The 25,532-nt window shown below is 45.0% G+C and overlaps 2 protein-coding genes across 4 annotated transcripts in view; both read left to right on the top strand.

The window, feature by feature from the left end:
- PABPC1 (poly(A) binding protein cytoplasmic 1) overlaps positions 1–25,532 on the top strand; it is a 338,028-nt gene that overhangs the window by 118,372 nt on the left and 194,124 nt on the right. The gene's annotated exons all lie outside the window — the stretch shown is intronic.
- The window catches only part of RNF19A (ring finger protein 19A, RBR E3 ubiquitin protein ligase), a 62,222-nt gene continuing 59,237 nt past the window's right edge, over positions 22,548–25,532 (top strand). For 2 of the 3 annotated variants that reach the window (XM_065628826.1, XM_065628824.1), the window contains exon 1: positions 22,548–22,668. The gene's annotated coding sequence lies outside the window, so the exon portion shown is untranslated. Of the gene's footprint in view, positions 22,669–22,996; positions 23,106–25,190; positions 25,311–25,532 lie in introns of those variants that run through there. The other variant, XM_065628825.1, reaches the window with a different exon arrangement.

Below are 25,532 nucleotides of genomic sequence, written 5' to 3'. Positions count from 1 at the left end.
CTTCCTGAGGAGGGGACGTGGAGCGGGAGGTGCTGAGCTCTGACCCCTGGGATCCAGTGACAGGGCACGTGGAAATGGTTCAAAGCTGCACCAGGGGAGGTTCAGACTGGACATGAGGAAGCATTTCTTTACTGAGAGGGTGGTCGCACACTGTAACAGGCTTCCTAGAGAGGTGGTTGATGCCCCAAGCCTGTCAGTGTTTAAAAGGCATTTGGACAATGCCCTTAACAACATGTTTTAACTTTTGGTCAGCGCTGAAGCGGTCAGGCAGTTGGACTAGATGATTGTTGCAGGTCCCTTCCAACAGAACTATTCTGTCCAATTCACATGGAAAACTGTGTATGTCCCTCCAACATACCTCTGCTTTAGTAAAAGACATAGAAAGGGCATATGTAGAGGTCAGTCCCACTTCTGGGCTCAGCAGGGCTGCTGTTTGCTATATGAACCTAATGCATTCAGATGAGGTGTCAGGCAGTGATACACATGCCTGAGCTAAAGAGAAAGGGCTAGAAGGTGCTCCTGGGATCATCACGCTGAGCCCCTGACTGCCACAAGCACTGCAGCTTAACTCCGGCTACAAATTTTCAGATGGGTCAAAAGGGCACATCACACGGTGGCCCAGCTGCTCAGCCCCTCCGTGTACACGGGGACTGGACTCTCTACCATGCGTCCACTTCTCAGAGCCCCTATGAAACGTGCCTGGGTTTTTCGTGTGTCCCTGAAAAGCCTTTTAATGTCCTGGTAGTCTTGTTCTCCAGCATTAAGCTATATAAGGGAAGAAGGTTGTATATGTTGTTGCTCCTGCGGCCAGGCATGTCATACTGGTTTCCCCACTGACCCCTCCTGAAATCCTGTTGCCACTTTCCCACAGTGGGCCCCCAATCACATCCTTCACAGCCTGCCCCACATCAAGGACTCCATCCTCCCCCACCTCCTCTCTGGCACACACCTGAGCCTCTCTGTCCCTACATCTCCAGCCATGCACACTCTCACCCTGCGTGCTCATTTCCCAGCAATCTTCTGTGCTTTCAGACTTCTGCCTTCTCCATCACCTGGTGAGCATTTGGCTGCGGTGCCAGCTCCATGGCCCGCAGGTGATCCAAGAGAGAGCAAGCCCTGCAACACTGATGCCTAGATCTCCCTCTATTTGTACGTACTGTCGTATGGAACTGCAGGGTAGCAGAAAGGTGCAGGCATGGGGCACCATCCAGACACAGCTCATGTCTCTTCTATGAATTACAAGGATGAAAAACTTATTGTGTAGTTGTGGGTAGTTTCCAAAAAACAGCCTCAGCGATCTTCTTCAGCTGGTGCTGCATCTCAGGTAGTCCTTCAAGGCTGGAGCCCAGGCAGCGCGCAGAGCTTGGTGACGGCTCTGTGCATGGGCACAAATTCAAAGGCCACAAGAAACGCAGGGGCTCTTGCAGTCACGTACAAAGGCTGGCTGTGCCAGCGAAGCCAGGAACAGCTCGCAGAGAGCACAGCCAAAGAGCTTGTGAAGAAAAAACTTTAGCCCAAAGGCTTGAAAGGAGGCAAATTCTTACTAACTACACTCTTTCTGCAATGCTAACAAATTGTGCTCCAGAAATCCACCTCTTCTTTTAGAAAAATTCACCTGATTTGCCCCTTCTCTTGAGAAATGTTTCTGAGCCCAAAGTGAGTGCAAACAGATGTGAGTGTGTCAGAGGCCATGAGAAGCTGGAGAACCTTTACAGGAAACGGCAGCCCCATGGAAATACACCCAAGATTGACTTTGAAACTTAATGACACTAAGTCCGACCTGAAAACCAGGAATGCTGTCAAGGAGGATGACTTTCATGAAATATCCAGACAGCTCACCCATTCCACAGCTCACAGTGCCCCTGCTACCTTCCCAAGGGCCGGCAGCTCCAATTCTCCCTGCCTGGCTGCCAAAACCTCCGCCACCGCTCCAAGGACATAGCCCGTCATTTTTGCTTTAGCATTCTATAGTGCAACGACAATGTAATATTTAAGAGGAGCATGAAATTAAATGTGGTCTCAAACTAGGTTTCTCCAGGAGCGCTGCACAAGGTGCATTATTCATTTTCATATTTAATTCATTCCAAAATTTCATTTGTGGATCCTGTGACGTGTGCTGACCTGGAGCAGCACTGAATCAAAGTTTCTCACCATGGGATGTATGGGGACTCGCACCACAAGACGAAGAGAGCTTGGAGAGCCGTCTTCTACTTCTTGGGTGTCTTGAGCATAACATAACCCACAGCTGGGTTCCTATGGCTTAGTGGCTTGGGCCTGTGATCTGGGGTTTAAGGTCTGCCTTGGTGCTCTCTGAGCTCATTTATCAGAAGAGCTGAGCACCAAACCAAAGTCTTCAGGAGATGAGCTTCGAAATGATAAGTATAATTTGGAGATGGGTACTGTGAAAAATTAGAGGTATCTCAAACTGTGTCGCCCAAATTTTCAAATTTTTCACCTTAAACGATCTCAGTTTTACCAAATCAAATCTACCTGACCATAATCTAGCTCAGTTTGCCATCAGCAATGGACATTGTTCCCACTGAAGAGAGGGTGTTGTGAACAGAAACTCATGAGGCACTCCAAAGCAAGAAAGATGAGCACCGATGATAAGAAATGAGGAAACAGTAATTTCTTCTTAGTAGCAGGGTTTAAATAGCATGCAGTAACTAGGGTGTAAATTCACATGTGGAACAGGCAGGGGAAAAACAATCTTGCCTCGTTGGTCAGTAAGTTAGTACTGCACATTTCATACAGTGAATGAAGCAACGAAAAAAGGAAAAGCAGAATTTAGGTTCAGGTAATTAGCGGTATGCAAAGGAGACTGAACTAAAGTGGCACAAGACTCCCTAATCCTGGTCTTTCCTATCTTTGCTTGACTTTGCAGCCTTAGTGTTCTCTGAGCACAGATTTTGAGCTACAAATTAATATCTATATTACAGGAATACCCTCATTTCCCCCTTCAAGACAAGATGCACCAGTACAGGCACAGCATCTGATCTAGCAAGCTTATGATCTAAGGAGTCTAGTATAGAAAGAAGAGGATGATGGAGAAATAAAATAAGCTTATATACATATGGTTGTGTGGGTACATATATATGCACACAGACATACACAAAAATGCATTGGTATATACATATGTTACATACATACTGATTTAAATACCCAGCATTTTAAATATGTATGTATATGCATAGAATATCTCCAGAATTATATATATATATATGTCTTGAGTATTTAATGAAGCACTGCCTTTCCCCAGCTGCCTTGTAGCCTAGCTAACGTACAGTGGCTGGTTTTCCTGCTGGTGTTGCAGCATCAGCGAGCTGAAACAGGCATACCAAAGACATGACCTTCCAGATTTCTTCAAGGAGATGCTTCACGCATAAGGTGAAGTGCAGTGATGTTGCAAAAGTGTATGTAAAAGGAATGGGTAAATTTTCTGAAAGCTGCTAGTATATTACCCTTCTAATTAGGTTTGGCTGAAAATGTTTGGAAGAAGGACTTCATGGAAATTTTTTAAAAATTCCTCTATTTACTTGTCTTTTGTAGAAATTGTCTATTCTGCTTGCTCAGTTTTTAAGGAAGGAGAGTAAAACCTGATTTCTTACTTTCCAAAATGGTTTGTGTGTGCATTTCATGAAAACTGAGACTCGATGTGTGAGTTTTAACATCAGGAAACACTTTTTCACTGTGAGGGTGACTGAGCACTGGAGCAGGTTGCCCAGAGAGGTTGTAGAATTTGCCTCCTTGGAGATATTCAAAAGCTGCTGGACACAGTCTTGGGCAACCGGCTCTGGGTGGCCCTGCTCCAGCAGGGGCTTGGACCAAATGACCTCCAGAGGTCCCTTCCAATATCAGCCACTCTGTGATTCTGTTCGTTTGGGCTAAATACCTAACTCTGATGATTTAGATTTCTAATTTATATAATGTCATTTACTCCCACCTGCAAATGGCAAAAGTAGTAGTCAGTAGTTTTCAGTTCTTTCTGAGTCAAAATCCTAAATGTTTTCCAGTAGCAATACAGATTCACCTACAGTGAAACGAAACCTAATCTCAGGAAGTTTAATTTTCTTACTTGTGGTTTACTGAATCTCCTGGCCCTGGGTCAGAAGACACCAGCAGGGCTCCAAAGACCTCAGTAATGTAATTGTTATCATTAATAGCTATTTATTTTCTTAGAAGGACTTTGAGCTCTATCAGGTGCATTCAAACGATTACCAGTGAGTAATATTTATCATATATTGAGACACGTGGCATTTCTCCCATCCTGCAGGTCCTAATAGAGATGCCCTGTAAACAGCTGTGGGCTATTCTTGGGACACATGCATTTCCTTGTCAGTCTTGTACACAGCAACCCTTGCTTCTAACCTCCCGTGAGGTTTGTTTCTGGAATCTCATTGATTCATTCTTGAAGTGGCCAATTACTCATTTTAACGAACCTTACCCAAACCAACATAAGGGTTTACAAGAGTGCTGGACGCCCCAGAAAACCCACACAAATGCTCTTTTGCTTTTTCAAAAGCCTGGTTGTGCTGTGTACAGACTAACAAATCAAAGTGCCTGCAGTGGTGACTAATGCCTCCCTTGAAGAAAAAGACTGGTTTCGTGCGACTTGCCGTACTTAGCAAACCTGCCTTTCTTCATACTCACCACAGTAAATAAAGACTAATTTAACTGAAATCAGTGGTTATACCAGGGACAAACTGGGGTGTAGTAAGATCCGATTCAAGCCCACAGGGATGAATATACAGTTGCTGACAAGTGTACATATCTATCACAAGCCAATGCCTTGGCTTTCAAAAAGACTGGGAAGCCTTGAAATTGTGTATTGCAGCTGTACCAGCTGAGCTCTGCTCTTTGAAATATCCCTTCTGATCCTGGCCTGAAAGAGAAAGGAAGAGAAAATTTCCCGTTCTCTTCGTTGTTACTAGTGGAGGTTTCTCTACGTATTAATAGCACTAAAAGTGCCCACCCTTCCTTCAGGACCTGCTGTGAAGGGATGAGTGAAAGAGGAACAACTTTTCAGTGGAGGAGACTGATGGGCTCATGAATCCAGGAGCTGGCTCCTTCCAGAAGGTTGGGGGAACACGGGGAGGAGATGGCTGGGGGGTGGGCAATCCTCAAATGCCACATGCTTCCGAGATACTTCATGAGTCACTTTTTTTCATTCAAACTTATCTCACAGCTGTGTTCAGTTGCTCCAGAGCCTTCACACAGAATTACATGAGCACAGCTGTCAATCAGCGTTACAAATGGTCAGCTCTCAGTCTGCAGTTGTCTGCTGTCACACAGATTTTGTATTAATCCTGGTGCCTGGAACATATGGCTCAGAGTCCCATCTTGGAGCACCTTGCCGTAAGTTAGATGCAGGATTTTTTTCCTCTTTCTGATGTAATCTACTTGAAACATATGTACTTGACTCAGGAAATTTCTACTAATTTATATTCCTTGATAAAGGAACTTCCAAAAAAAGCACCTGTGTGTGTTGCAGTGTTTGCTAGAGGCACACTGGTAAATGGGTACACTGTGTCCTTTCGGCTGGCGTTATGATTGTAATGAATCATTGATAAAGCTAATAATGTACTCAGTTTAATCTAATATTACAGCACAGTATCTGCACCCAGTGCTTACAGCACAGGAATATACAAAAGTAATTAATTTTACACTGCTGAAGCTAACTGCAGTTGAACCTCTCCAGGATATGAAAGTTTGCCAAAGCAAGTGTTGAAAATGATCACCACAGACTATGCAGGGGCTGAGTTTTAAACAGCTGGGACAGACTTAGCGGCACTTTAACAAAAGAGGATATAATTTACATCTGATGCATCCCAAGCAGCCCATAAAAGAGCTGTTGACACCTACATACGAAACTGAGCTACATGGGAGCACATTTCAGACAGGCATTGTTGCTTCCCAGGTCTTCCATGGAGAGTGCTGGATGTTTACTTTACGAGCAGACTCACTTCATTTGCAAAGTCAGGGTACATAATATGGGCCAAAAGTAATCATAGCCCTGAAGCCAGCCCCTTCGTTGGTGTGTACTATAACAGCTCTTTGATGGAGTCACACAGTCATGGGTCAGCTGAAGCTCTGATCCACTTACTCCCTGAAATGGCAAACTAAGCATCGTCTTTTAAATTAACATTTTTTACTTAAATCAGAATGTTATACCCCATCTTACTATACATTCAAGTAGTATTCATAGACAGACAATGCTCAGCAGGTATCATATCCTACCTAGGTGGAAAAATTTAGTTGAACTCATTCCTCTGATAGCAGAAACCAAAACCAAATTCAGCCCAAATTTATGCTGGTCTATGGATTCTTACAGCCCAAGACATTCACAAGGGCATTTACTGCTTCCTCATTAGCAACAATCCTGCATTTTCTGCCTCTTCAGAAACCAGTGTCAACTGCAACATAAGAAGTTGGGTAGGACAGGAAAGGAGAGGACAGGACAGGGATGCAGCACTGGCTTGAGATCGTGAGGCCATCAAGCTCAGTCTCCCATCACGCATAATTATTTCCATAAATGTTTCCAGCTCGGAGACTGGCATCACATTACCCATCTGGCAGGCTCTCTCTCAGGGGTGACCAGGGAAACATCAGCTTAAGCCTCCAGCTGGCCTCTGAGGAAAACTACCTTTTCCCTACCTAAATGGCCAGCATGTCACATCTCCAAAGGAAAATCAAACAGATGGACTTGACCAAACAGGAGTTTATTGGGGGAGAGAGCCAAAGAGCAGAAAAAGCTCTCACCCTGCAGCCCCAGATGAATATGAGCTTTCCTCTAGGTGGAGCCTGTTAGGACAGGTGGCCATTAGTGCCCACTGAGCAGAGATGTCCCTGCAAACTGCTCCACTTTGACTGCAGCCGTTCTGCAACAATTCAGCAGTGTGCAGGGAGAGCAGTGAGTCTCCTGCCTGGGAGGAAGGCTAGCTAAATAGTTACTCCCTCTCACTCCTTGTCCATAATTTCTTTACCTCAAGACGAGAAGCTACAACATCAGGTAGTGTTACTACTTGCCTTACTCATGTGGGGTTGGTTTGCCCTTTGTTATCATAACAAAAGGACGTATTTCACACTAGTTTATGACATGGCTACTCTTCTTCCTCAGGACTAGGTCAAGCCAGACACGGTGTGACAGAGATGGGCATAAAGTCCAAGCAAAGTCAACAGCCCCCAAAACCATCTACCAGGCTCCTGCATCATGTTTAGTAGCAACACTAAAGGAAGCAGGAGAGCTCAGCGGAAAAAAACAGTCAAAAGGCAGATATAAAACATTAACAGAGATGGAATAACACCAGGAAACAAGAGTACTCTAGCCAACTGAAATAACACTGAACACTGGAAAATTCATATTAATCTAGGAGATAATCTGTCAGAGCTGAACCACAGGGCTTCGGCACAGTCCCCCCTGGTTTTGCCACCTTCTTGGTCAGAGCTTTAAAGCCAATCCACTTTGTCGTATTTATGTACGAACCTGGTCCAGCTGGGCCATGGATGAGTTTCACAGAGGAAGTTCACTGTGTTGATCAATAACAAGGGTGAGTTTTGCCAGAAGCACAACTCTGCTAGCAGCATGTTGAGTTTTATAGTGATAGTCACTTTGGACTGTAATTTTGAGCATTCTGCTGGGAAGCCTTTATCACCAGGACCACTTGTTTAAACAGAGAAGATTCTTACAACCACCCATTGTGGCTTTTTAGCAGGCAAAGTTTCTGCAGAGTCACCATTTTGTTTCTAAAGTTGCCATAAATTCCCGTCAGCTACTTTCCTCTCCCTTTAGAGATCTATAATGATAACAGCAATAATAATTATCATAAACAATTATGAGAGGTCCTAGCCAACTCATTTCTATGCAGAAAGACAGGACCTGCATTGACTATTGTCCCTGCTGTCCACAGTTCCCTTCATCAGCTGACTGTTGTTGAAGTCACTTCTGTTCCTGTGCTCATTTTCTTGCCATTCGGCCTGGCTTTCTTCAGCTTCTCTTTAGCTTCATATAGAGGAGATTAAAAGAGAAAAAAGAATAATGAAGAAAAAAGACCCAATTGCTTAAGATGATTTTTCTTGATGAGAACGTCCGTCTCTTCAGAGAGACCAATTAACATTCTCATCATCTCTCCGGACCTAATCTAAATATGAATAAAATATCAAACCCTTCCGAAAATTGTTCTTCTTTCTTCTTACTGCACTGAAATTAACTTTTTGACATGATGCCAGGCAGAACCTCAATACAAAATTCACAATTCATCCCCCTCCATATTTGCATACTGAAATGCCACTCCATGTGTCACTGGTGCTGCTACTGTAACAATGGACATCCAGTCTTCCCAAAAAATACCAGTGGTCTTGTGTAACAATTCAGAACTCTCCCCACAGTTTGAGGTTTTTTAGGTATCTGGATTATTACATATCATTTTTTAATATACAACAGACTCTTTCTTTCATCTAACCACACCTTTTTATTGACTTAAAGGAAGGAGCCTGTAGTAAGCACTGAACATCTCACAGGAAGATGAAGAAAATCTTGTCTATGCGAATATCTGAAAGGTTCTTGTTCATTTCTGGCTAATTATGGTCATTTCCGCATGTAATTACCCAAATTGCTCTTGCAATCACTGTAATTGTGCTAAGTTGTTTAAAAATCAGCCTCATTAGATTTTGCCTGGTAAAAATGTACTGTTTTTCAAAACCTAAATTTTGATCTTATGTTAGCTAACAACAGGCCTTTAAAAGTAAATCGGTTTTCTTTTATCTTCCTCGTCTCTTTCTTGTAAGCCGGTGTGTGTTCTTTTACATTCATTACAGCTTAACTGTAGTCAGAAAACTGTCTATAAGCTCCTGTAAAAAGCTATTATGTGTGTCTGCAAGTTATTGTACAGTTCTCTTTCATTTTCAAAAGTGTAAAATCTCTAGTCTTTATGGTTGTTGAATTAAAGGAATATTTCAGAATGTGAATATTGAATGTTTAGGTAACTCTACCCTGCATCTGCGGTGGGCTGAAATAACGAGTAGCCACACAATAAGCAGAGCTGTTCACTGACTCCTGCTACAACCACACAACCATGTTTTGGAGGGCGAGAGCAATACGCCAGAAGCACGCTCCCTCCCAGCAGTTTCCATTGTGTTCTTTTGTTGTAGAATATAATATGCTGCCTCCCCTATCTGACCCCAGCATCTCTGCCTGGCCATCCACCTTGCTGCTTTAATTTCCTTTCCAAAAAGTTCCATTGCTCTATGTAGTCATTTACAAGGAGAAGATATAACCGCAGTAGGGTACCCTGTATGTCTTTGACTGTGGCTACCACCGTTTCATGGGATCTGCCCACGGTGTTAGCAAGCACTGGGGCTGAGAATCATAAGCACCTGCTGCCCGGAACTAGGGAGAAGTGGGGCTCGTGCTCTGGGGACAGAACGGCACCGGGCTGAGAGGGAGGAGCGGTGCCAGGGAGCCCCCAGAGATGAGGTTTGGACTGATCGTGGCTCTGCTGCGGCAGCGCATCAGAGACATTGCCCCTTCAGCAGTACTTAACCTCACTGGCACCCTCCGCGGTGGGACAGCCGGCTCTGCATCAGCTCAGCAGCCCGGGGCTCGCTGGGAGGTGATAATTGTCGAAAGGGTAGCAGTAAGTGCCATGCTGAGTGTGAACATCCACTGATATGCCTCCACAATCCTCCGTCTAGAGGATACTTTTTGCATCATGTTCTCTTTTGGAATAAAAGCTATTTGCTGATCAGTAGTAGGTACTTGAATCTCTCTTTCTGTTTTATTTTAGCTAAAATAAATCTCTTGTAGCCCTAAGGACATGCCAGGATCAGGATTTGTTCTAGAGAGGAAAGCATGAAACAGGAGAAAAAGACAGATATGGAGAGGATTTAATTAAATCAGACCTTGAATTTGCTGCAGGGCACTGACTGAACAGCGTGAAAGGGGCTGCAGCGTCAAAGGGATCTCCCCAGCTTCAGTGCTTGGAGGTGACGGGGGTGTCAGGAGGCTAAGCCCAGGCAGCCCCTCGTGGGTTGTGCCAGGTTGAGCCCCTCAACTCTGCAGCCCACAGTGCAGCCCCATGGGTGCAAGGGCAGGATTTGACTCACGTTGTCTTCTGAAAAAAGCAAGTGACAAGCCTAAGCACAGCTACAACTCATTTTCCTCTTATCCGAAGATCTGTTAGTTTCCATGCCTCCCTTTGGTTGCAAAGGAGGTTATGCTGGAGTCATTCCTAACAGCTGCATTGTAAAAAACCTCAGTCATGTGGTTTTAAGCAATACAAACAAAAAAACCCCCAGTTCTTTATTTAAAGATACACGTATTCTTGTGACATTTCCATACAATTGCAATTTTCAAGGGAACCAAACACTCATTACTACACAGGCTGTTCGTTAGAGGCTAGACTTGGCCTTTAGTCAGAGAAAATTCCCATTTGGCCAGGCTTATTCATACAGCCTACAGTTTTGTTTGAATTCTGGATTGACTGAGAAAAGTATAAACTAGACTGGAGAATTAATTAGATTAAGAGTAGGACCATTTAAAAGTCCTGCGTTGGCACAGAAATGCCCCTGCCTCAGGAGCTAAGGATCTTACCCTACATGTAGTTTCCAGCAGTCTAGATTTAGAGGAAAATTGCTTTATAACAGTGTCTTACAAATGTAGGGAGGAAAATGGGGGTAAAGAATGGCCCTTAACTGGTTAATCAAACTGGGACTTGAAAGGCCACTCAAATGTCCAACTTCTTCATACAGTAGATCACAATTCAACAGAGACTGTCTTGCAAACTCTGCCTCTCCTGCTTTCAGGGTTGTGGAGATTATCTTTTCTCCAGTACACATTCACATAATACCCCTGGGGCAACTGTAGTCATTATTTGTGTGGAACACCATTTTCCCTGCTTTTATTAGAAGCTAGCAGCTGGAAAAGATGAGGAGCCAGCAACATGTGATCAGACGAGTCTATGGGGACCACCAGGCAGCTCTCCACAGATCACAGTTGGAAATTTCGAGACAGATTGAAAAGAATTGATCTTGCATTTGCTCTGTGCGCTGACACTGAGACACTATGTTTAGTGTGCCAGGAAAGATATTTATTAGAGTATCATACACGTTAAGATATAGTTTGTTTTGTTTTAATTTTTCTATTAATGGCCTAAAGAAAGGCACAAACAACAGGTAAATGAAAACTCACAGCATGTAGTATTTCCAAAGCTGTACCGAAGCCTTGGCCTTTTGGACAAAATGTTATTAAGCATGATTATTCATTTGAAAAACAAGAAGGGACGGGAAATACCTGCAAAACAGCAAGGGAAGATAATTTCATTACGTTGGAAGGGACTTAAGAGTTGGGAAAGTCACCAAGCTGCAGAGAACTGGGGGTGCATGGCAAGGCTGTGCTCTGGCAAACTCTGGCCAAGCCCATTGGAATAGCTCCTCGTATTTCCCCAAGGAAAGTAAATGCCATCAACACTCCCCTCCAAGCCTGTCAGTGCATATGAAAGAAGGAAAGGAGTCTTCTTTCCATACAGCTATTTTTAAACCATCTTTCATTTACCTGCCTCTAGAGAATGGCACTAGGATTACGTATATACCAAATGATCAGTTCTATTTACTGATGAAAAAATTGCCCATTGATACATTCTAATGTGAATCCTTGGGCAATAGGGGCGAAGGAACTTTGAAATGGAAAATGCCCCCAAGGTACATCTTGCTGCTTTTCTTTAGCAACAGGAGCACTAGTCAGTTTGGATGCCCAAAGATTTGCCTAGCACCTGTTAAAACATCATATATGGTTTTGTTGTTGCCCTGCTACTTCATTCCATACATTAATTATTGTGAATATTTCTTTGGCAGTTGGTATAGAAGTACCTTATATTCTGTCAGTGTCCATTTCCATTTCAGCAAACATAATGCTTAGATATTATGGATTGTTCTTCTTGCAATTAAAGTAGCTCAACAAGTTTAATTGCTCAAATGGTTTAAGCTCAACTCCATTTGTGGCTTAGAACTTCCCTGTTTTCTCCAAAACAGGGCATACTTTAGTGAAGTTTCACTTGCCCTTAATTTCCCCTTTGCTGTAGATAACAATCTATTTTCTCTAAGAATTTTGCTTAAATTGATTTCTCAACTGAATGCAGCATTTTGTAATCTCCTTCAGGATTCTGCAATACTACTGGGACGGTCAGAACTGACAGCCTCATTGCTCTTGTTATGTATGTTTTGATGAGAACACTAGATCTTGCAACAAAAATATATATTCAAATTACAGGTTTACTGGCATCATGTCTTCATACTGTGCTAAAATAATCTCCTGCAGTCTATATTCAGTGTTTCTATTTATGCATCCTGTGTTTTGCTTAGCAGTAAGACAAAAAGAAAGCAGGCCATCATGGGCATAGTGTTCTGAGGATGTTAACACTCTCCTCTCCTGGCTCTTCCCAACCTATCAGTATTGAGAGTAATTCTTGGTTTTAGCAATATGTTTAGAATTATTCTTTTCTGGTTTCTGTGCAGGGAACATGGGCTTGGACTCAGAAATGCAATGAAGCTCAAGAGCAGATGCTCCAGAGTAGCGTTCCGTCTCCTGTTTTCGTATAATTCGCTCTCTCAACGCCTCAGCTTAAACAAAGGGAATAATGGAAAACCTCTTACTGTTGGTGTATTTGCTGCTGAACAGACCCAGAACTTCCCTCTAAGGTTGGCTTCAAGCCTCTCAACAGCTACACAGGCAGCTCCAAAGCCTCTGAGCTGTTGGGTCTGGGTGCCCGTGCCAGCTCCATCCCACACACACCAGCCCCTTCCTCTCTCCAAGCAGGGGACAAAAATAGTCTTTTGGGGAGCCCTACCTCCCTTGGTAACCTTATAGCTCAGCCTGGCTCCTTCAGGGAAAAGGGACTCTGAAAAGGGTAAAAATGACAGTTCGGTATGGTGTGAAGACTCACAACCTGTGCTTTCTTCCTCTACTTGTTCTAACCCTACATTAGTCCTGAGACGCTTTAAGTCCTGACACACTTTAATCCCGCATGGGGGACTCTCGATGCCTTTTACTTGGCTTTAGTGTCCCTTCCACGTCTCTGGTGCTGCACAGGCACTAAATCAAGTATTCATGTGCAATAAAGAGTAATAAAAGCTACCAAGCGGCTAGCTCACATCTTTGCACAGCAAAAAAATCCTTGCAAAGAGCCCACAATGCTTCCCTCCAGTTGCCTGTTGTGATCTGGCTGACAGAATCCTCCAGCTGTGGAAAAATTGGTTTAAGGGTCTTAGTAATGAGATAAGAGTTTATTTGCAAATTAAACTATGTAAGCTATCATCACTGACTAATTATAGCACTGTGGTTTTGAGCATTTACTAGACCAAATAATTCTGCAAGAATCACTATCTAGATTTTTAGTAATGCTGTGGAAGAAAGGAACGTTTGATATGTTTTCTGATACTTGACTAATCTGAGGGCAGAATTCGTCTTACCCAACCTTAACTGTTCAAATGGTAAGCACGAATCCAAGATCATAATCTGTGCTTTTTCTATACTGAAAGACAACAGACACAGCCAGAAGGTGATTCACACAGCTTCTTCATAGACAACAAGTTGACATGAGGCTACAGTATGTCATGGGAAAATGGAATGCCTTGGATATATGATAAAATGTTTACATTAACCTATGACTTCAGTGTTAGAATACAAACCGTTTAAGTATCTCCAGTCTTCAGAACAGTATGGTACATCCTTAATATCCTAATTGTGAGTGCTCAGGCTTCAAGTGTTTTGTCTCACAATTGTAAGTAAAATAAAATAAAGTAAAAAATCAGTCTTTTTGCATTCCTATTACCAGATGATAGGAACCCAATTTGTAAGCTGGGGATTTTTTCCTTTTTTGTCAACAAAACTAAAATAAACATCCATCCCTCCACACCTTTTACAACCTTTGACCTTAAACTCACTTTTCGGGTGGGCAGGCTTTTCACTGGTGTAAACTGCAACCCAGTAAAAGGCTAATGGTGCCATTGCATCCTAGGTTCTAGCATATAGAAAGAAATTGCAAACTGGAAAGCGAGCACATCAGAGCAGTGGGAAGATGCAAGCAATGAAAAGATTCAGTCCCAATAAATGTAAAATCCTGCAAAAAAGGAAAAAAAATGCAGGAAGAAAATAGGAGATGACAAAGAAGCCAAAGAATTCATAAAAATAAGTTTATCATCATTTTGTCTTCCTTTTAGGCAGTGATGGTTTTTTTCATGTAACCAAGCAATACAGTTGTCACGAGGCAGGTGGGGAATCAGACACAGGAGTGTGTCATGAGATCTCTGCTGTCAAGCTGTAATTCTGCACTGTGAAAAGAATTTAAATTGATGGTATTGGAGTATCTGTCATTATGACTAAGATAATTACTCCATTGAGCCCTGTCTTTAGCAATGGGCAATATCAGAGGCTTCAGAAGAACCATTCTACTATGAAGACAGAATGCATGTGTGGAGGTGCAAAATATTCCCTGGTCTGGGGTTAGTAGATTGCATCATTTGCTTATTGTCTTCTTCAGCTCTGTAGTTACATGAATTTCTTATTGATCATAAACTCATCCCACCTTTTGTAAATGTCAGCTAAGGATCTGGGTGTAATAAAAAATTCCAGTTATCGGTAACATCAGATCCTATATTGCAAGGCCCAGACCTTACAGTTAAATAGGTGGTGAACTGGAGTGTCTAGAAGCTTAAAACACACACTCCTGGTGTTGCAGAAATGTCTCCACATGAGAAGAGCTACATGTTGCCAGTTACTGTTTCAGGGAATAATTTTTTACCAAATCTCTTAATCTTTGCTTTGTTCTAACTCAGCATTCCCTACAGAAGTGAAGGACAGATAAAACAGCAAAGGCAAGACGAGGATCTCAAGATCACCACTGACCTGGTTCGTGTCAGCATTAATGCTGCAGCAGCACAGAGCACTTACTTCTCAGCCTGGAAGGCTGGTGAGCTGCTGTTCTTCACTGGGCTTTGTGCTCCGTGGTTGCACAGCCAGCTGAACCCACGTAGTGCCAGCCCAGGTGCATCTGCATCCCCTGCATTATGGATAAACCCCACGACAACGTCGGAGAGCCTGGCTGCTGAGCAGTATGACTGCCCTGTTGTTGCCTCAAATAGAAACCTGGACTATCTCAGAGGTTAAACTTTACTGCAACTTGAAACAAAAAAGCCCCACATTGAACAAGTTTCAGTGTCAAGTGTCAGTTCTAACCTTTTAGGGATAAACATGGTGCAGAAACACCTTTCAGGGAGTGAGAAGTAGCACTGCAGTCTCCAAAGAGGACTTACTTCTGCAGGTCTTGTGGTAGACTGCATCTACAGTGAGTATAGGATTAGGAATGGCATCTGAAGGAGAAAATGATCTCCCAAAAGGCAGGTGAAACGCTAACCCTTCCTTCTAATCATCCAGACTTTGTGACTCATTACCCCTGGGTGAGAAGAAATCTCTGTCCATGATCCTTTGCCAAATCTGAGTGCAGGGGGTGTAGGGGGGTCAGAGTGAGTGAAGTCTTAGGTGTCATGTGTTTAGTTGATCTAATGCAAAAATAGAAAGGAATCAAGGGGAAAGAAACCCTGTGAAGACAAGCCAAGGAAAAAAAAAAAAGGAAGCAACACCAACACACACAGTAACTTCTGCAGAACTTGAGGCAGACACAGTCCTCAGAGGAGCCAAATCCACCAATTCCTGCCTTGATTACTTTGGGACAGTAGGGAAATTCTAGTATGAAAGAAAGTAAGAGGCTAACTAAAGACACCTGGTTCTAGAAATGAACAACTGTGGCCTAAAACATGTGTTAAACATATTTAAAATCAATATCATTTTCTTTTTGAGAAGGACAGGCAAAGTCAGCACACCACCCAAGAGCTGTATCCACCCCTCTGCAGCATGACAGAGGTCAAGCTGGATGGAGGGCCACCTCGTGGGTACCTTGTTGGACAGCAGGGAGAAGAAAAGACATCACAGCGTTTTACTCAGTTTACCATCAATGCAAGTGCACGTAAAGTCTCCTGTGTACAAACTGCATAGCATGTTTTGTAGTCCTGTGGTTTCAAGCGGAGGAGTCTTCTGGGCAAGAGGTGAAGGCCACGATTGCTGTTTCATGAGGGTGACACTGAGAGCAATCACAGTAAACAGCAAACTTGCGAGAGTTGTTGGCAGGAAGGCGGGCACACTCACAAGCACGATGCTTGTGAAGAAACTGCCACCCTGGCAGTGGCCTCAGTGTGGACAGGACAGTGGCTGTACGTGGCATGTAGAATTCACCCACTGAGGAGGACCAGGCTTCCTCGGAGTGCCTTGCTCATGTCCCCCACCCTTGGGCAGCAGCTGAGGCTGTAGGATGTTTTATTGCAAGTGGGAATCACCACACAACCTGGTAGGCCTGTGTTTGCAGGTCCCCAAGCACGGCTGTCACAGTTGAGTGATCTACGGTTCTGCTTGCCACACAGCAACTCTGCCCCACCGATGGCCCATCTGTGCTGGTGGGGCCAGGAAGGATGATGCAGTTCTGGAAAGCTCTCCCTGTACAGAGGTCCTGTGTCCTACCACTGCTTGTCTGTTGGCTCTCACAGCCTTAGCCATTGTATCAGAAACCACATGCCCTCTAAGTGGGGATTAAAGGCAACCAGTCCTCACAGACCCCCACCTCTGTCGTTTTCCACCAAAAATGTGACTGCACTCACCAGTGCTCCCACCAGAGCTCTGCTTGTGCGAGCTCCTCTTGAAGTCAGGGATGGTGAAAGCCCCTGACTATCCTTGCCCGGGGATGTTATAGCAGCCCCTGGGGCCGTCAACCCCTGCTCCAGCAATGCTGCAGCAGGGCTGGTCTCTAGCACCCACAGCCCTGCCGTCCCCGGCCATGGGTCCTGCTGAGCCAGGCCCGCCTGTGGGCTCCCATCCCAGCCTGGCCTCAGCCCTGCTCTGCCGCCATGGGGAGCCCCTGGCCTGTGCTGCTCACTGACAAGATGGTTCTGTGGCAACAAGAGAATCAGAGGTTGCACAGTACAGGTCCAGCCGAGGACACCTCCCTCACTGCCTTTTTTCAACATGTGCTCATGCCGGACATGCAACACCTGGCATGACCGCAGATGGCAGTGTGTGACAATGGAAGTGTGATGTCATGCCTGCCTAGAATCTACTCCACATGCTGTCCAGGTTGGCAGTTGGCACCTTGGGTGCAAAATATGCTGCCTTCAGGTCCACGGACCTCTTTGCAGTTGACCTGAGGCTTCTCAACAGACATTGCAAGGTGCTCTTGCGGAGGAACATTCTGCTTCTGCATACGCCCATGGGCACAGTGACAAAGACACCCTTTGGCCCCTCGTCACTCAGATGGCACATATTTTTAAATGCCTGGGAGTGACCGATGATACCTAACTGTGGCATGAGGACATGCAGAGAGACAAGGCCACAGGGCCTGTCGTGACGCTTATGGAGGTCCCATATCTTCAGAAGACTGTGGCCATAGTGTGCACTGAAGTGGGACCCCATGGGGACTGAATACCTCTCTCATCAGCCTCCTCCATGCAAGTTTATTCATAAGGGAACCTGTAGACACACTGCAGATGAGCCACCCCAGGAAGGATTATGCAGCAATGGGCCAACCAGTGCACTAGGACTTTGGGGTGCACTCAGTGTGTCAGCATGAAAATATGGAGGCACTGTTTGTGACTAAATCTGAGCAGAAAGCAGTTTATCAGAGAAGTCTAAATGTTCTCTGGCTCTGCTGCTTCAAGGACCCTCTGACTGATTTGAGACCAACTTTAGAAAAAGTATAGGCCTTTCCTGAGCAGGGTTATTTCCACCGTGACTTTTAACCTTTTCACATCTAGTGATATTGATGAAAAAAGTTATTTAGAACACCCTCAGGCACTTTAACATTTATGCAATTTTGCCCCTACCCCACTGTTCTCACACTTAGAACAGCAAAAACATTCTTGGTCAGGCTTTTCAGAAACAATTTCACCTTTGGGCAGAGACTAAGCACATAACTTCTCGAAGTAGAAAAACAGAAGTTTCAGGCTGTTCTGGGTAACAGAGAAGGAAAGCCCAGGGGACTAGAATGGCAACAGCGTTGTGCAACAAAAGATAGCCTGCTGTTTTTCATAGTATAACGAACTCCCACTTGGTTTTAATTAATTTTTCTAACACATTGAAGCTACCTAAGGATACAGACAGTGATAGCAACTGACCTTTAAAAAAAAGCTAGCTCCAAGAAAATACACAGGTATCGCATGTGCATCTTGCAACTCCTCACCTGTAGGCACCTGACTTCCAGAAAAGTCTCCAGCGTTTAAATATTACATCCAGGAGTGGAGGTTTGTATGTTCAATAAATTTTAAGCTCATGAAGAAGACTTTTGCAGATTTTTGGAGCCTTAAAAGTTGAGTGACATCTCTGTTTAGGAGCAACATTTTGGGTTCAGGCACACAGATTTATTGAACTATTTCTATTCTCTCTCTTAGGGGCTGGAAATAAACCTATTTAAATAGATATTCTTTCTTGCAGTAGGCATGTTCTGGGGCCAGTAGTTCAAGATATCTTAAATTTTCTACCCTTTTTTCTTTGTTGACTACTACAGAAACTGATTAGATGATGTAACTAACATATCTGAGATGTTCGAAATGGCTATGGAAGCCTTCATCTTTAATGTTTTATGATATGCCAATAATTTGCAAAGTTCTCAGCCTGCACATTGTTTACTGGTATCTTGCCACTTTGTAACTTGGATCAGCGAGGTTGCATTTACATCAGATAGCTCTACTTGACACTAATCCATTATCTTAGGCTTGTCATCATGGTACTCTGCATTTAAATATCCTTTCATTTTATCTTCAGGTTAATGATGCCTTTTGAGAAAATCGTAGTCTGGATTTCTTCCAGAGCACATATTTTTTTATCTACTGTGCTCAATACATTAACTGATGACAATCAGCGTATGGCAAATTATCTATCACGAAGGGTAAGCAGAAGCCTGACAGAATTCAACACCTATTTCTGTCCCATGCAATTTGTCCTGGCTATACTAATATACAATAAGGCATTTACCAGTTACATACTGATATTTATTAGTATTGCCCATTTTTGCATGCCCAGTCCAAAGATATTATATGTTTTGTTATCAATGGATATTGCAGATATTTTAGTTCATCAAAGGCTTTTATCCTTTCTTCTTTAGTTGCAAGTCAGAATACATTTCCATATTACATTTTCGCCAGTGGCAAAATTGATTTAGACAGTTCTCTTCCTTCCCTATGCCACTTGTTCCTGCTGCCACATCAATCTTTCGCTATGCTTTTTGCGCAAATACAGCCATCTGTGGGGCAACACTGTAAGACAGATCAGTAAAATCAGGGGTGCTAAAAATAAACTATCCAGGAAAAAGAAAAAAAAAGGCAAATCAGTGGAGCTGGAAAATGTGGGAGAGCGGTGAAACCTCAAACAAAGGGTGTTCTTCAGAACAAGATGAAAGAAAGGTCAGGGGCACAAATGTGCATGTCAAAAGGGGAAAGTTTGAAGATGTCTCTTTTTCCACTAAAAATTACGGACTGTTGACCAGATGATGGCAGAGGCTGCAGGAAATACAAAATTATCTATAGAAAAAAATAGTTTGGCTCTGCCAATTTTATGTTGAAGATGATGGTTAAATATTCAGATAAACGTTTCTAAGAAGGACTCGGATGTGGGATCAGAGAGATGGAAACATTTACCTGTCACACTTAATACTCTTCCAATGTAAGTTTAAAGAAAAGACCACAAACACGTGAAATTCTGGCCCAAGACACTGGATTTTACAGTATCCTTTCATATGAGATAGCAGTGTTTCATATGTAAATACTGAAACTATACTGAGGCCAGTAGTCCATACAAGTATAGATTAGGAGAAGAATATACTAAATTGAGAAAAGGTTGTCCATGTCATACCCTTTCTCCATTCCCTACCATTGAGAGAAAAAGCGCTTTTCTTTCTCAGTCCTAGCTGCTCACCTCTCTTCATGCCAATAAAATTTTTGGCCTTCCACGTTTGACAGCATGTTGTGTGTGATTATTTCTCCATAGAACATACCGGCTGCTTTGCTTCGATAGCAGTATTTTTTTAATTCTAAAATAATACTTTGCACTTTCCTGCCAGCAGCTGAATGAAATATCCAGAATGTTTCAAATCTTATATATTCTCCAGAAAGTGTTTCGGGAAGACAGGCTTGTTTGTTTTCAGAAATCTTGTATGCTTCACAAAACGCAGTGTGTGTGAGGTATTTCCTCTTTGTTAAAGGCTTTGGGCAGCCCCTACTTTTCCATAATGCCTCTTTGTCATCCTGTTCTATAACAATAAGCAAGCAAGCGAACAAACAAACATATCTTCCCTACGTATCATACAAACCACTGTAAGTTTTTGTGTGCAGCTTGTGCAGAAAAGATTCTCTTTCCTCCCTGTGCTTTCTGTATTTTGTTAATTGACTATTTTGAGTGTTTCTGACGAAAAGCACCTAGTTGGCTGCAGGCTCTCTGCTGCAGAGCTCTCAGGGGGACGGCTGGCTGGAGGTTTGCTTTGTCCCCCATCAGCTTCAAGGGGAAACCTTGAAATCTGACCACCACAGCGACCGCTCAGTCTCCCAGCACAGACTTTCAAATCACCTGGGCTCCGTTCCCCTCCTGTTCTCCAGCATTAGCCAAGAGACTTTAGAATATCTGTACTGATTTGCTGAAACCCTCTGGACATTCAGAAAGCAATACATTATTGCATTGCTCTGCATTTCTGGTTGCTCGTTTTTTTTGTTTTACTGGTGCTTGCACATCTGAGTTGGTAAAATGGTTTGCTGTTCCTGTTCCAGTCAAAATTTGTTCACCTATCCTATCGTGATATTCTGTATGCTAATCTGTTCCCATCTTTGTTTTCTTTCATTCATTTCCACTCTTGCTTTTCCTTTTTCTCCACTCATTTTATGAACTTTAGTTCTCCAATACCATATATCTGTACCAAATCTCATACATAAGAAAGTGGCCAAAACTTTACCCTGCAAACAGTTATATCTAACATTTTTCTACATATCTTATCCAGCTGAATAAAATGGCACCACTTACATGCCTGAGGTGACATGTACGTGTTTGCAATTCTGGAGCCTGAGGAACTCACCTGGCTACTGGCTTTTACAAGGAAAGAAGGAACTTCTGTGGTTTGTACACAACATATCAAAATTCCAGTGTAATCTCATTGCCGTTACCCTCATTTCCTCATGTTTGTTGTAATTGCCTAATCTGTCATTTCAGATCAAGTATCTCACTATAGAATGACTTGTACTCACTCTTGATTTGATGTACTGGAAGTAGCCCTAGTGGCTTAAATGGAACTACGCACATAAATAAAGGTAAATGTATGTGCAAGCCTTGAACAGACCGTACATTGCTAATCTCGCAGGAAAAGCATGGTACATTTAACTCATTTTACAATATTTGCACACTAAATACAGGCTGGGTAATCAGTAACTTTTTCCAGAGTAAGCTTTTAGGTTTCGTATCAGCTTAACAGAAGCACCGCTAGTCATCTGTAAGCACAGGATAAACTCCATTTCCAGAAAATTCAGAGATGACACTGGACAGTTATGAATTATTAACTAGAGAAAGAAAAACAAACAAACAAAAAAGACACACGATTTATACCCGATGTAATATTAATGTCGACAAATAATTCTTAAAATATGCCAGGGGGATTCGGAGCTGGCCCAGAGGCGGAGGTCAGGAGCAGGCTGTGCGGGCGGGCAGCAGCTGAGGCAGGATCGCAGGGGGAATCCCGTGAGGGTCGGCGGTAAGAGCGGCCGCCGGGCCGCGGCAGCCCGGGGCGCTCAGCTGCCGAGCGCCGGCGGCCCGGGCGCCGGGGGTGGCTGCAGCGAACCGCGGGGAGCAGGGTCATGCCGCAGATGGAAGGTTGGGGACTTCTGGGCAAATTCTGCCTCAGGTTCTTTTTCAAACGGCAAGAAGAGGGGCCAGAAGAAGAGCGTATTTCACAGCATGACATCAGTGCTTTGCCGTTTGGGCGAGTGAATCAGCATTCAGCGACGTGACCCTACTGAAACGCCTCAACAGTTCATTATTCGCCCTGCGCTTTTACATTTTAATGGGCGTGAAGTCCGCGGAATGGTAAATAATTGCCCTGCGCTGCTGCCGCGGCCCCTGGCAGGGCTGCGAGTCTCCGCACACCGGCCCACCCTGCTGACCGCCACCGGGGAGCGGACACCACCCTCGCCCTGCCGGCGCCGAGCTCCCCCGGCGCCGGACCGCACCAGGCCGGGCCAGGCCACCCCCGCGCCCCGGACAGCGGACAGCGGGGGTACCGGGAGGCGCCCCCGCATCCCAGCGCCCCCCGGCCGGGGCAGTGCCCTGGGGGCAGTGCGCTGAGGGCAGCGCGAGCCCCGCCCCGCCCCAACGGCCGCGGGCGAGGAGGCGGCACCGCTGTGCGCGTGAGCTCAGCGCGTCGCGGAAACCAACGGCCCGGGCGCCGCCCTCCCTCCGCGGGCAGAGCCGGGCTGGGCCCCGCCCCGCCCCGGCCGCGGCAGCGCCGCCCCCTCCGTTCCTCACACACACATACACAGACGCTTCCTGCGTGGGGCCGGGCCCGGGCGGGCGGAGCGGCGGCGCTTCCTCCGGCCGACTCGCAGGTACCGGGGGTGGGCCCGCGGCGGGGCGGGGGGCGCGGAAGGGTCCGGCGGCGGCGTCTCCGTCTCCCGTCTCGGGTCTCGGCCGGCAGCCGCCAGCCGCCGCCCTGAGCGTGGCGAAGGGTGGGGGGGTGGAGCGGAGCGTTCGAGCCGGAGCCGCCTCTGGGCGGGGGCCTGAGCCCGGGTGGGAGAGGGCCCGGGTGGGTCCCCGCTGCGGCCGGGGGAGCCGCGGCCCAGGGGTCTCCCGGGGCCCCGGGGGAAGTCGGCGGCGTCCGCCGCTGCTCCTCACATTGCTGGAGGGTGAAGTCATCGTGCCCATTGTCTCCCCTCGACTCCCCCCGGGCGGAGCGAGGGGCCCATCCCGCCCCGAACCGTGGCGGAGGAGGGGGGCCCGGCCCGCCCCCCCCGCCCCAGGAGCTGGGTGGCGGGGGAGCCGCCGGGTGGGTTCCGCTTGGCCTCGGCGGGCGGGGCTGTGCGGGGAGGTGCCGCCGCCCTCCGCCCGCCCGGGTGGGCCGCGGCGCTGCGGGGGGCGCCTCGGCGGGCGCCTCGCTCCCGCCGCCCGGGAGCGGCATCGGGCCGCCGGCCGGGCCGTGGAAACTCTTGCACTTGAACTTGCGGGGCACCGGAGAAGCAGTGCACGCAACTCCCGGGCCTTCGGCGCAGTCTGGGGGGAAGGGTTCCCACGTCTGCCCCCTGAGAGTTTCGCTTTTGCCTCTTCTGTGCTCTGTTGCCCACCCTGGATCCGGTGAATCGTAGGAGCGGGGGTACTGGAGCGACTAGGGATATTACAGCTCGGCTGGGAAGGTGGTGAGGGACACCAGCAGTGGTGATAGCCAGCATCCTTGCACAGGTCCTTCTGCAGAGCTGGGAGTTTTCTATCTGGCAGTGTACTATATAGACCGCAACTATTGCAGGCGCGTCTTGCAAAGACGGAAAAACGAATAACAATCTGAACGCCAGTGTGCATCTAAGAGAGCTGAAGAGGTGCTGGTTGTCAAAGGGGAGGTGTCCCTCTGCCTCTTCCTCTCCTGCTCCAGTGCTCTCTCACTGAAAGAAATGCGGCTTTGCTAAAGGGGTAGTAGTGGAGTAGAGTTAGGGGTTATGCAAAAGGTACAGTAGTGGAATGCAGTTACTGCTGAGCGGAGAAACCAAAGTTTAAAGCCTTTATGCCCTTGTGGTCGCTTACTGGAAACGTGCTAGCATTTGCCTGTGAGGAGCACAGCAAATCTTGTTTCTGTTAAAATACTGTCGTTGGCATTGCTACTGATTAGTGCTTTATCTCAAATTGTCATCAAGGACAACGTTATTTTTAAAAAGCAAGGGGCAGTTTGGGAAAGGCATCTTGCAGGATTTAATTCTATAGACAAAACTAATAATAAATTCATTTTTTAAATTCAATTTTCTCCTTCAAAGTTTTTTTTAGTAGCCAAAAAACCCTAGTTCAATATCTGAAGGAATGTTTTTTATTAAGTTCATTGGAAAATAAGGTTTTCAGTTTAATATCTAGGTCAAACTCAAGTATCAATTCTGTTTTGCCCAGCTAACATAATTCACTTGCATGCTTAGAAATGATGGCTGTGTAACATTACTTAACAATTTCTAAAATCTTACCGTTATTTAAGTGCAAACATTGTTTAAATGTTTGTACTTAAAGCTTTCAGAAAGCCGAGAAAGCACTTTTTTATTGCATGTGAACTAGACCTGTTAGGTCCAGTAAATGAAAATGAAAGTTCCACTTTTGCATAATGGCAATAATGCAACTCTTAGAAACGAGTTCAGTAAAAGGCTTACATACACGTAACTCTTCTATATGCATATTTCTTGAAGTATTGCAGAGTTTCAACTGTGCTTTACACAATTCAGCATTTCTAAAATGCTGAATTCTAGCTGTTATGTTTATGTTGTCAGCTGTTTTTGACTTTGAGGACATCAGATCATCATTTATGGAAGAGAGGGTTGAAATGTGTATGTGTGGTTTTCTTTTCTGCCCTTCCGCTTATATCTACCAGACAAATGGCACATTTCTTACGAAGAGCAATCATCAGATTTTGATTAATTATGCTAGCTGAGGCTCAGGAGCGAGTAAGATACTTCACAGATGTATTCGTTTACCTTTGTAGTGTTTACAAATCCTGGTCTCTCCATTAGTAAATGAGTTGTTAAAACTCGTTTAGCTATGGGATTCCCAGTTAGCATTAATATTAGGAAAACTTGTTTTATGTGAGTATTACCAACCTGTGAAAGAACACAAACCCTTGAATTCTTTTGGCAGTTGTGTAGAGCCTTTTGTGATGGAAAATGTGTATACTTTATTTTTCTATTAATAATTAACAGCACTTAGCTACTGTTCACCATGACAAAAAGTTCAGACTGCATTTGTTTAGTGGGTAGATGGTTCTTCCTAACCAGTCTCTTTCCCCCCCCGCCCCGTTTGCCTGGGCCTTTTTGATCCTTACACTTATTAAAGGATTCCTCCCCTGCCACTTGCCAGGCAAACAAAGTAGGATGCCTAAATCTTTCCACAGGACTTCTGAATCCGGGTTTGGAAGTGCTAAGGAAGATGTTTGAACTCCAAAGTACAAGACACTGTTCTGCACCACTGTCCTCTGATGGCCTTTAGCCAAGCTTGTGGTCTCCATTATGGGGTCAGTTTACCCTGGCCCATGGTCAGATATCCATAATTAGCTTTGTGATTTGTTTTCAGAATTGGACGTAAACACCACATACCAGCCTAGTATAATAAATTTAAATACCTGACTAGAAGGAGTTGATGGGTACATATTTTAAGCTCTACTCTTAGTGTAATTTCTGTTTTGTAGCTGAGTTGTGAGTCAGTCTGATTCTTTCTTAGGATCTGTGAATGCTCT

This window comes from Caloenas nicobarica, chromosome 2 (genome assembly GCF_036013445.1).
Source record: "Caloenas nicobarica isolate bCalNic1 chromosome 2, bCalNic1.hap1, whole genome shotgun sequence".
Classification (NCBI taxonomy): domain Eukaryota; kingdom Metazoa; phylum Chordata; class Aves; order Columbiformes; family Columbidae; genus Caloenas; species Caloenas nicobarica.
Note: the sequence above shows the minus strand (reverse complement) of the source record. Positions and strands in the feature narration are given on the sequence as shown.